Source organism: Colobus angolensis, unplaced genomic scaffold (genome assembly GCF_000951035.1).
Source record: "Colobus angolensis palliatus isolate OR3802 unplaced genomic scaffold, Cang.pa_1.0 Scaffold69, whole genome shotgun sequence".
NCBI classification, from domain to species: domain Eukaryota; kingdom Metazoa; phylum Chordata; class Mammalia; order Primates; family Cercopithecidae; genus Colobus; species Colobus angolensis.
Window position 1 is genome coordinate 12,079,268 of NW_012120598.1, and position 12,116 is coordinate 12,091,383.

The window sequence follows — 12,116 nt, forward strand, 5'->3', positions numbered from 1 at the left end:
GCAATAAAAAACATTAATATTTCCTTAAGTATTCAATAAATGAAGTGAAATATTAAAAGCTGAAGGACTGAGGTCACCAAAATCAATAATTATCAGAAATATATAGTATTTGATGCAAAGATTATATGCACAATGATAGATACACTAAGAAATAAACATATACCTGATACATGTGACCCATAAGTGTGAGGAAAGGATATTCTTTTTAATTAGTAGTCATAGGTCAATGGTGTGTACATATAAAAAAATTAAATATTGGACTCTGCTTCACAATATATTTTAAATATATTTTAAAACATATATATTTTCAGATGGATAAGAGATCTAAATAAAAAAGACAAACTAAAGACTGTAGACTAAAATATAGGAGTTTATCTTCAGGCTAGAGATAGGAAACAGGAAGAAAACCATTGGCTAAGTGGGAAACATTTATAAACTTGAACACATTCAGTGAAGAATTGCTTTTCGTCAACATAAAGTGATGAGAGAGAAAAGGAATGTAAAGAAGGGAGAAATTATTTGTGCTTCATATATTCAACAGACTCTTATTCTGATTATACAACGTAGCAAAACAAATCAGTAAGAAACTGTAAAACCGTTTAATATAAAACATGACAAATTTAGTAGAAACTTCACAAGAGAAGATAGCCATATGAACAAAATGTACGAGAAGCCTAAATCAATTGAAACTGTATGGTATTTCCACAATGATGAAAACTGGAATAATGGCTCAGAAAAGGCTTCTCAAAAGCACACTTGCACATAGGGCACTTGACATAGCAAACATGAAGACACGAAAAAGAGAAAAGAAGTATTCTAAATACATTATGTTTGATAAACTAGTTATTCAGATGGGAAAAGGTATATGTTGACCCCTTTCTCACACTATAAGAAAACATTAATTCATACATTTTGTAAAAAGTAAGGTGAAAGGTAAACCAGTAAAATTTCTGGACCATAATATAAAAACATACTTTCATAGTCTTATGGCAGGGAAAGAAGCTCTACAAAAGTAAATGGTGCTAAATTTGCTGTTAAAATAAAGACCAATGTTAAACATAAAATAAGTGAAAAGAAAAAAAATACAGAGAATGAGAATATGTTTGTGGCACGTAAAACAAGAAAAAAATATCTGTACCCAGATTACATAACACGTTCTTTAAGATAGTTAAAAAATACCACACAATAAAATAGTAGATAATAGCCTTAAATAGCACTTCACATAATATGGTATCCAAATGGACAATTGACAAACATCAAAAATGTTCTAATTATCTTTAATAATCAAGAAAATATAAGTTAAAAGAAGCGAGATATCATTATACACTCACCAAATGACTCAAATAAAATTATTGGCAAGGCTAAATGTTCTCAAGGATGCAGTGCAACTAGAAAATGTATCTACTGTTTTGAGCACACATAATTTTAGAACCAATTTGGAAACATTTCAGTGTTTATTACATATTAAAACTGAGCTTATGCATATCCCATACCCCAACAAATTTATTTTCTCTCCCCTTCTCCTTCTCTCCCTTCTCTTGTTCCTTCCTCCCTTCTTCCCTCTCTTCCTATCTAACCATCTCTATACAGTATGAAAGGCATGCATCTATCAAGCATAAAGTAGATTATGTGTACATAGTTGTGTGTGCGTGTGTGTGTGTGGTGTGTGCTTGTATCTGATATATTAAACAGTGGAACAAAACAATTAAAATGAACACCAAAAACATGGATGAATCTTATATCATAAAATATTGATCAAAAGAAGCCAGATACAAAATAACACATGTTATATCAGCCCAATTACACTACTTTTAAAAGGAAATAAAACTGTCCTTTGGTGTTAACGGTTATGTATATCATGGAGTTGATAATGATTGTCAGGAAAGAAGAGGAATAGAAATCAGGGATGCTAATAATGTTGTATTTCTGGAACTTTCTTGAGGGTAACTTTGATATTTTCTTTTTTTAAAAAAGTTTATTTTTGGTTCAGGGGTACATGTGAAGGTTTGTTTGATAGGTAAACTCATGTCATTCGGGTTTGTTGTACACATTATTTCATCACCCAGATATTAAGCTCAATACCCAATAGTTAACTTTTCTGCTCCTAAACCTCCTCCCACCTTCAATTCTCAAGTAGACCCCAGTGTCTGTTTTTTTCTATGTTGTGTTCATGAGTTCTCATCATTTAGCTCCCAGTTAAAAGTGAGAACATGAAGTATTTGGTTTTCTGTTCCCGCATTAGTTTGCTAAGGATAATAGCCTCCATCTCCATCTACGTTCCTGCAAAAGACATGATCTCATTCATTTTTTATGGCTTCATAGTATTCCATGTGCCACATTTTCTTCTTTTAATCTTTCATTGATGGACATCTAGGTTGATTTCATGCCTTTCCTAATATGAATAGTGCTGCATTGAATATACGCATGCATGGGTCTCTATGGTAGAATAATCTGTATTCCTTTGGGTATATGCCCAGTAATGAGATTGCTGGGTCAAATGATAGTTCTGCTTTTAGCTCTTCGAGGAATTGCCATACGGCTTTTCACAATGGTTGAGCTTTTACACTCCCACTGACACTGTACCAGTGTTCTCTCCACAACTTCACCAGCATCTATTACTTTTTGTCTTTTTAACCATAGCCATTCTGACTGGTGTGAGATGGTATCTTATTGTGGTTTTGATCTGTATGTTGTCTGGTGAGCTTTTTTTCATGTGATTGTTGGCTGCATGTATGTCCTCTTCTGAGTGTCTATTCATGTCCTTTGTCAAGTTTTTAATGGGTTTGTTTTTTTCTTGTGGATTTATTTAAGTTCCTTATAGATACTGGATATTAGACCTTTATCAGATGCATAGATGGAAAAATTTTCTCCCTTCTATAGGTTTTCACTCAGTTGATAGTTTGCTGTGCAGAAGCTTGTTAGTTTAATTAGATCATATTTGTCAATTTTTGCTTTTGTTGCATTTGCTTTTTGAGTTTTTATCGTGAAATCTTTGCCTGCTTCTGTGTCTTAAATAGTATTGCCTAGGTTGTCTTCCAGGGTTTTTGTTTGGGTTTTACATTTAAATCTTTAATCCATCTTGAGATAATTTTTGTGAAAAGTGTAAGGAAGGGGTCCAGCTTCAATCTTCTGTATACAGCTAGCCAGTTTTCCCAGCACCATTTATTGAATACTTAATATTCTCCCCATTGTTTGTTTTTGTCAGCTTTGCCAAAGATCAGATTGTTGTACATGTGCAGCTTTTTTTTTTGGTCTCTGTATTCTGTTCCATTGGTCTGTGCCTGTTTTTGTACCAGTACTGTGTTGTTTTGGTTACTGTAGCCCTATAGCTTAGTGTAAAGTTTAAAGTTGGGTGACATGATGCCTCTAGCTTTGTCCTTTTTGCTTAGAATTGTCTTGGCTATTCAGACTCCTTTCTGGTTACATCTGATTTTTAAAATAGTGTTTTTCCAGTTGTGTGAAGGATGTCAATGGTAGTTTAATGGGAGTAGCATTGAATCCATACATTGCTTTAGGAAGCATGGCTATTTTCACAATATTGTTTCTTCCTATCCATGAGCATGGAATGTTTTTCAATTTCTTTGCATCTCCTTTGATTTCTTTGAGCAGTTTTCTATAATTCTCATTGTAGAGACCTTTCCCTTCCATGATTAGCTGTATTCCTAGGTATTTTATTCACTTTTTGGCAATTGTGAATGGGATTGCCTCCTGATTTGGCTCTTGGCTTGGCTGTTGTTTGTGTACAGGAATGCCAGTAATTTTTGTACTTTGATTTTTTATCCTGAAACTTTGCTGAAGTTCTTTTTCAGCTGAAGGAGCTTTGGGGCTGAGATTATGGGGTTTTCTAAATATAAGATCATGTGATCTTCCAACAGGGATAGTTTAACTTCCTCACTTCCTATTTGAATGCCCTTTATTTCTTTCTCTTGCCTGATTGCTCTGACCAGGACTTCCAATACTAAGTTGGATAGGAGTGGTGACAGAAGGCATCCTTGTCTTGTGTGACTTTTCAAGGAGAGTGATTCGAGATTTTGCCCTGTTAGTATGATATTGACTGTGGGTTCATCATAGATGGCTCCTATTTTTTAGAGTATATTTCTTTAATATCTAGTTTACTGAAAGTTTTTAACATGAAGCTGTGTTGAATTTTATCAAAAGCCTTTTCTGCATCTATTGAAATAATTAATCATGTGGTTTTTGTCTTTCCTTCCATTTATGTGATGAATCACATTTATTGATCTGCATATGTTGAATCAAACTTGCATCCCTTAATCATGGTGGATAGGCTACTTAATCATGGTGGATAGGTTTTTTCATATCCTGCTGAATTTGAAAAAAGCCTACTTAATCATGGTGGATAGGCTATTTCATATCCTGCTGGATTTGGTTATTAAGTATTTCATTGCGGATTTTTGCATCTATGTTCATCAAGGATATTGGCCTAAAGTTTTCTTTATTGTGTGTGTCTCTGCAAAGTTTTGGTATCAGGATGATGTTGGCCTCATATAATGAGTTATGGAGGAATCTCTCCTCCTCAATTTTTTGGAATAGTTTCAGTAATTATGATATCAGCTCTTCTTTGTACATCTGGTAGAATTCAGCTTTGACTCCTTTAGATCCCGGGTTCTTTTATGGTTGGTAGGCTATTTATTACTGATTCCATCTTGAAACCCAATCTCAGTCTTTTGAGAGAATCAATTTCTTCCTGGTTCAGTCTTGGGAGGGTGTACGGGTCCAGGAATTTATCCATCCCGTCTTGGTTTTCTAATTTGTGTGCATAGAGATTTTTGTAGTAGTGCCTGATGGCTGTTTTTATTTCAGTGGCAACTTTCCCTTCATTTCTAATTGTGTTTATTTGGATATTTTCTCTTTTCTTCTCTATTATTCTAGCTAATGACCTATATATCTTATTATTGTTTTCAAAACAAAAAGTAAAAATCCTGGATTTTTGATCTTTTGAACTTTGTGTGTGTGTGTGTGTGTTTTGATTTCCTTCAGTTCAGCTCTGATTTTGGTTATTTCTTGTCTTCTGATAGCTTTAGAGCTGATTTGTTCCTGCTTCTCTAAATCTTTCACTGTGATATTAGGTAGTTAATTTGAGACCTCTCTAACTTATTGGTTTGGGCATTTACTGCTATCCATTTCCTTCTTAACATTGCCTTAGCTGTGTCCCAGAGATTCTGCTATGTTATATCCTTGTTCTCCTTAGATTCAAATAACTTCTTGATTTCTGCCTTGACTTCATTGTTTACCCAAAAGTTATTCAGGAGCATGTTGCTTACTTTCCATGTAATTGCATGGTTTTGAGCAATTTTCTTATTCTTGATGTAACAGTTCATTTTCATACTGCTATAAATTCCTGAGAATGGGTAATTCATAAAAGAAAGAGGTTTAATTGACTCATAGTTCCACATGGCTGAAGAGGCCTCAGGAAACTTACAATCATGGTAGAAGGGAAAGGGGCATGTCTTACATGATGGCAGGTGAGAGAGAGGGAGGAGGGAAGGGAGAAGAGTCCCTTATAAAACCATCAGATCTCATGAGAACTCACTCACTATCATGAGAACAGCATGAGGGTAACCACTCCCCATGATCCAATCACCACCAACCAGGGCTCTCCCTAGACATGTGGGGATTATGGCAATTACAATTCAAGATGAGTTTTGCGTGGTGACACAGCCAAGCAGTGTAACTTTACTTCTATTTTTATTGAGCCGCGATACAAGAGTGTGTTTGGTGTGATTTGAGTTATTTAGCATTTGCTGAGGTTTGTTTTATGTCCAATTATGTGGTTGATTTTAGAGTATGTGACATGTGGCAATTAGAAGAATGTATATTCTGTTATTTTGGGTGGAGGGATCTGTAGATGTCTATCAGATCCATTTGGTCCAATGTTGAGTTTAGATCCTGAATATCTCCCACTGTTATCGTGTGAGAATCTATGTCTCTTGCAGGGCTCTAAAAACTTGCTTTATGAAACTGGATGTTCCTGTGTTGGGGGCCTGTATATTTAAAACAGTTAGGTCTTCTTGTTGAATTGAATCCTTTACCATACGTAATGTCCTCCTTTGTCTTTTTTATTTTTGTCGGTTTAAAGTCTGTTTTGTTTGAAATTAGGATTGCAACTCCTGATTTTTGTTTTTCTCTTCTCCAATTGCTTGGTGGATTTTTCTCCATCCCTTTATTTTGAGCCAATGGATGTCATTACATTTGAGATGGATTTCTTGAAGACAACCTGCCATTGGATCTTGCTTTTTTATCCAGCTTGCCACTCTGTGCCTTTTAAGTAGGGGCATTTAGCCTATTTGCATTCAAGGTTAGTATTGATATGTGTTATTGTGTTGTTATCTGATAATTACGGTGGCCTGTTTATGTGGTTGCTTTATAGTGTCACTGGTCTGGGTATTTAAGCCTGTTTTTGAGTTAGCCACGAGCAGTCTTTCCTTCCTATGTTTAGTTCTCCTGTCAAGAACTCTTATAAAACAATTCTGGCAGTACAAACTTCCTGAGGGAAGTTTGCTTATCTGAAAAGGATCTTATTTCTCCCAGCTTAAAAAGCTTAATTTGGCTGGATATGAAATTCTTGGTTGAAGATATTTTTCTTTAAGAATATTTAATCTAGGCCTTCAATCTCTTCTGAGATGTAAGGGTTCAGCTGAAAAGTCCACTGTTAGACTAATGGGGCTCCCTTTGTAGGTGACCTGCCCTTTCTGTTTAGCTGCCTTTAACAGTATTTTTTTCATTTCAATCTTGAACAATCTGATTATTATATGTCTTTGGGATAATCTTCTTGTGTAGACTCTTGCAGGAGTTCTTTGCATTTCTTCAGTTTGACTTTTGGCTTTTCTCACAGGGTTGGGAAGTTTTCATGGATAATATCCTGAAATAATGTTTATATTTTACTTTTTCCTAAATTTTGAGCAGCATGTATTTATGTAGTGCTATAAATATATAATTATTAAATAAAATCAATTTGTGCTAGTCTATTTAAGATTATTTGTCTAAATAAGAAGCAAAATAAAAATATGAAAGTTATGAGAAAGAATTATAAATATGTAGACAAAAATGAATATTAAGTCAAACAAGGACAGATATTTTGGAGGCAGAAAGCAAAACAGCTGAGAAAGCAATAAAAAATTAAATGCTATTGGAAAACTTGTAACGGTTAAAAAAATAAAGATCTGACTTCACAGAGCAAATATAATGCTTTTTTTTTCACAATTCTGTACCATCCCTGAGCATAATATTGAGCATACAGCAAAACTATACCCTATTTTTATTCCATTATTGTCAAGGGTTATGTTAATGGTTATTCAAAAAATGAAAAGCAAATTTTCATCAAAGTATACACCCTTACATATTATCTAATTTCAAATCCTTAAATTTTTCTCATTTGAATAAAGTCATAATTACAATCATAATTGCTTGTTAGAACTTGAACCCAATGTAGTCTTTGATATAAAACTAAACACATATTTGATAGCAGTTACTAGCAATTATTAAATAGATTTCAATGATTAATAATATGTAATAGCTTCTTCATAAAGTCTTTGTAATCATTGACTTGGCTTTTAAGTATTTGTTCTAAAGCATAGGTTTACATTGTAAAATATATGTTCAGGGGAATAAAGTGTACATTTCTATACTTCTGATAAGAAATATCAATTGCCACTTTAATCCTCATATTTCTAAATCTCAACACTTTCATTCAAGTTCTTTTGTGTTTGAAATAGCAGTGTATTCACAGATCAATTACTCTCATTCAGAAATCCTGCAGCTAAATATCCTTAGAGAAATAGGCACTACAGGATTTTAGAACCAAAGGCAACAGGATTATATAGAAAAGCATGAAAGATATGAAATAGCTAAAATGCAAAGGATTTTCAAACGTTAAAATCTCCTCCATGTAACAAAGATGACAAGGGATTACACACACACACACACACACACACACACACGAGAAGAGTCTAATTCAGTTTTGCTTTAAGCAATTGTTGGCAGGTCATATTTTCTAAAGATCACTTCAATACTTCCCTTTCAGTAAGATGATTTAGAACTTTTTAGAACATTGTCACAACCCTATTAACAGACAGAGCTACTTCCATTTCCCTTAAATTGTATTTGTGGCTTGCTCTTAATCAAAAGAATGAGTGGGCGAAGTGGCAATCAGTGACATTCAAGCCTGGATCCTAAAGGTGATCAGTTTCTACCTTGTGCACTAGAACACTAACACTGGAGTCCTGAATTGTCACACTGGAATCGAATGGCCCTAGGCCCAGAGTGATGAGAGCAAGTTCAGGTCACATGGAGAGATCATATGTAAGGGTTCACACCTCAAGTCTGGCTGAGATTGAGGCTAACGGAAAGCAATACCCACAACACATGTGAGCAAATGTCCCTTCAGATAATTCTAGCTCCAAACAGCCAAGCTTATGCAGGCTTTAAGTCTCTTCAACTAAATTCTCAGCCACTGTGGAGCAGGGACTAGTCATTTTCATTGTACTAGTTATTGACCTTGGAACTGATGATTAAATGAAAGTTGTTTTAAGCTAGTTAGTATTGGAATAATCTGATATGTGGCAACAGTTACTGAAATGAGTAAACAAAAAATGAATGAATTATTATCATTATATTTGGAAATCAGCCATGAGAGTCTGTCACTCAACTCCAACTATTTTCAGATGAGTCAATACAATTTTAACAGCATCATAGTGTGATAATTACTCTTTGCCAGTGACTGTTTGTATGAATTCATGATATCAACCAGCTCTCAGTGAAGAGTTCACAAATTTAACTTGTTTGAAAAGGGCAATTTGGAAATAATATTGAAAATTTAAAAACTGAATATGAGGGAGAATAAAATTATCCTTTAGATGGAAAACACTTTTTTCTCAGTTAGCTTCATTCAAGGAATGACTTTTCCTATCCCAGAGACATCAAATTGAAATATCTGCTCTTTTAAGCTAGATAAATATATGTTAATATAATGTGCTTACTTAAAAAGGAAAAAACGTCATTGACTAGAGTCACAGAGTGAAAAAATAAATAAAAAAGAAAAATGCCTGAAATAGTGAGGGAAGGATTTGAAAGTTTAATTTGTATAGTATGGCCTAGACATTTTATCTAGACAATAATTTATTTGTCAAAGTAAAGTCCTTTACTTTGTGATGAACACTAAAAATTGCTTTAATATATACCAAAATTATATATTTTGGATCATTTACAATGTTTTCTCAATTTTACTTGCATATTTGAAAAAATAGCATGCAATCAAATACGTAGTATTTAATGAAGAAGCCTATTGCTTTAGTTTTCAATGAGCTAGATATATGCCTAAACGTACACACACACTCAACATAAGCAATAAAAGGAATGGTAAAAATGGTAATAAATATCCAAAGATAATTACATATATCCCAATCTAGTTAACTTTTTGCATGTAGAGGTACATACATAGGTTGCCAATTTTCCAAGTTTAAAAGAATCCTTACATCAGCATTTCAGTATGAAATAGCCTGTTTGTTTAATTGTGGCTCAGTTCATTAAAATAGAGTTATTTTGGTTGACAGAACCGTGATTCATTGAGTATGCGACCACACCTGACCACTGAATGACACAGGTAGCCCAAAAGCAAAAAGACAGAAAAATTAGCATAGTTTAAAAGAGAAGCCCTATTTGGTTACCTCCATATTAGTAACTTGAAGTGGTTCTTCGTACGTGAAAAAGCAAAGATTTCTCCATTTCATGTAAGTATGGAAAACCGCTAGAGAATTAGTCATCAATATCAAAACGCAAATGTGGGTAATCCATGAAAACTGACTCACTGCAAATCATTAATGATGGTAGAAAGAAGGCAGAGCCCAGATGAACTGCTGAAGTTGACACTTAACGTGAGGATGCCAGGTAATAAGAAGAAAGGCTGTCGTTGCTTAGCTATTTAAGGTTATTTTCAGCAAAATAGAGTTGCAGACCCCAGGGCAGTAATGAAATTCTTCTGCATATTGAATGCCTGTAATGCTTCATACATCTGTTAGATATTTATAGAATATTGGTTCTATATCCAAGACCCTTTCATTGTTATACTTCTTCTACTTACATAGGTATTTGGAGTGAATTTGCAAGGTTTATGAGAAAATCTATTACTGCTTTAGAGAAATATGAAGTTCTTCTGTAAAGAAACTGAAAAAAATTAGATTTCATAACCTCAGCATCTTAGGAGGTTGTAAATATGTACTAAGGAGTCTCCTATGTGCATTCTATATCAACTTTCATAAGGCTCTGATTTGTTGTTTGTTTGTTTGTTTTTTACTCCAAGACCAATAATCTGAATTTGTGAAAAACCAGGGCATGTAGTTTCACCTCCAACAAGAAAAGGATTTTAAAGTTATCATTCCCATCTAAACAAACAAACAAAAAAAAAAGCCGGGCCCAGTGGCTCATGTCTAATCCCAGCACTTTGGGAGACTGAGACGGGCAGATCATGAGGTTAGGAAATCGAGACCATTCTGGCTAACATGGTGAAACCCGTCTCTACTAAAAATACAAAATTAGCCGCGTGGTGGCGGCGCCTGTAGTCCCAGCTACTGGGGAGGCTGAGGCAGGAGAATGGCGGGAACCCGGGAGGCGGAGCTTGCAGTGAGCCGAGATGGCGCCACTGCACTCCAGCCTGGGCGACAGAGCGAGACTTCATCTAAAAATAAATTAATTAATTAATAAGATGAGCAATTGAAAAATCAGTGAGTTTTCTTGCATGCATCAGAGAATTGCAATGCTTTGTATCTGAAAAAACAGTGAATATAAAGAAACAAACTTCAGATCAGGTTACTTAGAAGAGACCCTGCTGGAACATAAACTGGGACATTTCGACAGTTGTCAATACATTTTTGGAGGCTCAATGTGGACTCGCTTGAGAATAAAAAACTGCTGGGGACTGCAATCTTAGAGGGACTCCCCCTAACTTTATGGGTTTAATCTCCAGGAAAGCTTCCAGGTTCTCATGGTGGAGAGCCAAGAAAACTCAGCTCATGTCTTTGGCAGTGGAGAGGACAAAAGTGACCACTTTGAAATATGACTATGCATACTCCAGAAAAATGGATTATTTTCCACTGAAAATGAACTGGCCCGTGACTTATCTCACATAGGCAGAAAAGCAATTATTCAGTTCCAGCACTCTCACACTTCCTTATCTCACCTAAAGTTGAAAGAAGGGAGAGAGGTAAGAGATGCTTGTAAAGGACACAGCCCAGGGATGCAGAACCACCAAAAGACTGAAATTTTATCGTAAGATTATAAAATGCCTCTCCTACCCTGTTCCTTATTCTCACAATAACAGAGCTTCAGGATCCATTATAAAAGGAATTCTTAAAGAAAAAAAAAAAAAAAAAGAAGAGAGACAAGAATACTAGAGGAATTTGAAGACCTTGGCACCCATGGCTACAGCAAATATTAAATACAGTTCAAGTCCTGGAAAGATTAAAATAAAAGATTTTTTATTTTAATAAAAAAACTTGATAAAAACACTTGATAAAAGAGAAACTTCAGCCAAATTAAATTTAAAACAGTTTAACTGAGCAATGAAAGATTGGGGAAATTAGGCAACCTCCCGAGTGAGAACAGGCTCTGAGACTCCAGCACAGCCACATGATTTATGGACAGAAAAAGGAAAGTGAAATACAGAAAAAGGAAGTGAGGTAGAGAAATAGCTGGATTGGTTACAGCTTGGAGTTTGACTTACCTGAGCGGTTGGCTACATATGATTGGCCATAACTTGGTGATTGGCACAAGTGTAGGCTATGGTCTGTTTTCAGCTCCACTTTTTACAGTTCGCAATGTATAGAGAAGACTTTAGGTGGAACTTAAAATATGTAAGGAGGCAGTTGTGGCTAAACTTGATTAAACACACTAAAGGCCTAGCTACCTCATTTTCTATAACTTGATATATCATGCTATGCTTTCAACAATAACAACAGCAAAATGGTAAGTCATGTGGAAAAGGCAGGAAAACAGTCTGAAAAGAAGAAACAAGTTTCAAAGACAGATCACAAGCAGATATCAGAAGTTTTACAGTGGCTTTAAAATAACTATGATTAATATGCTGAGAGCTCTAATGAAAAAAG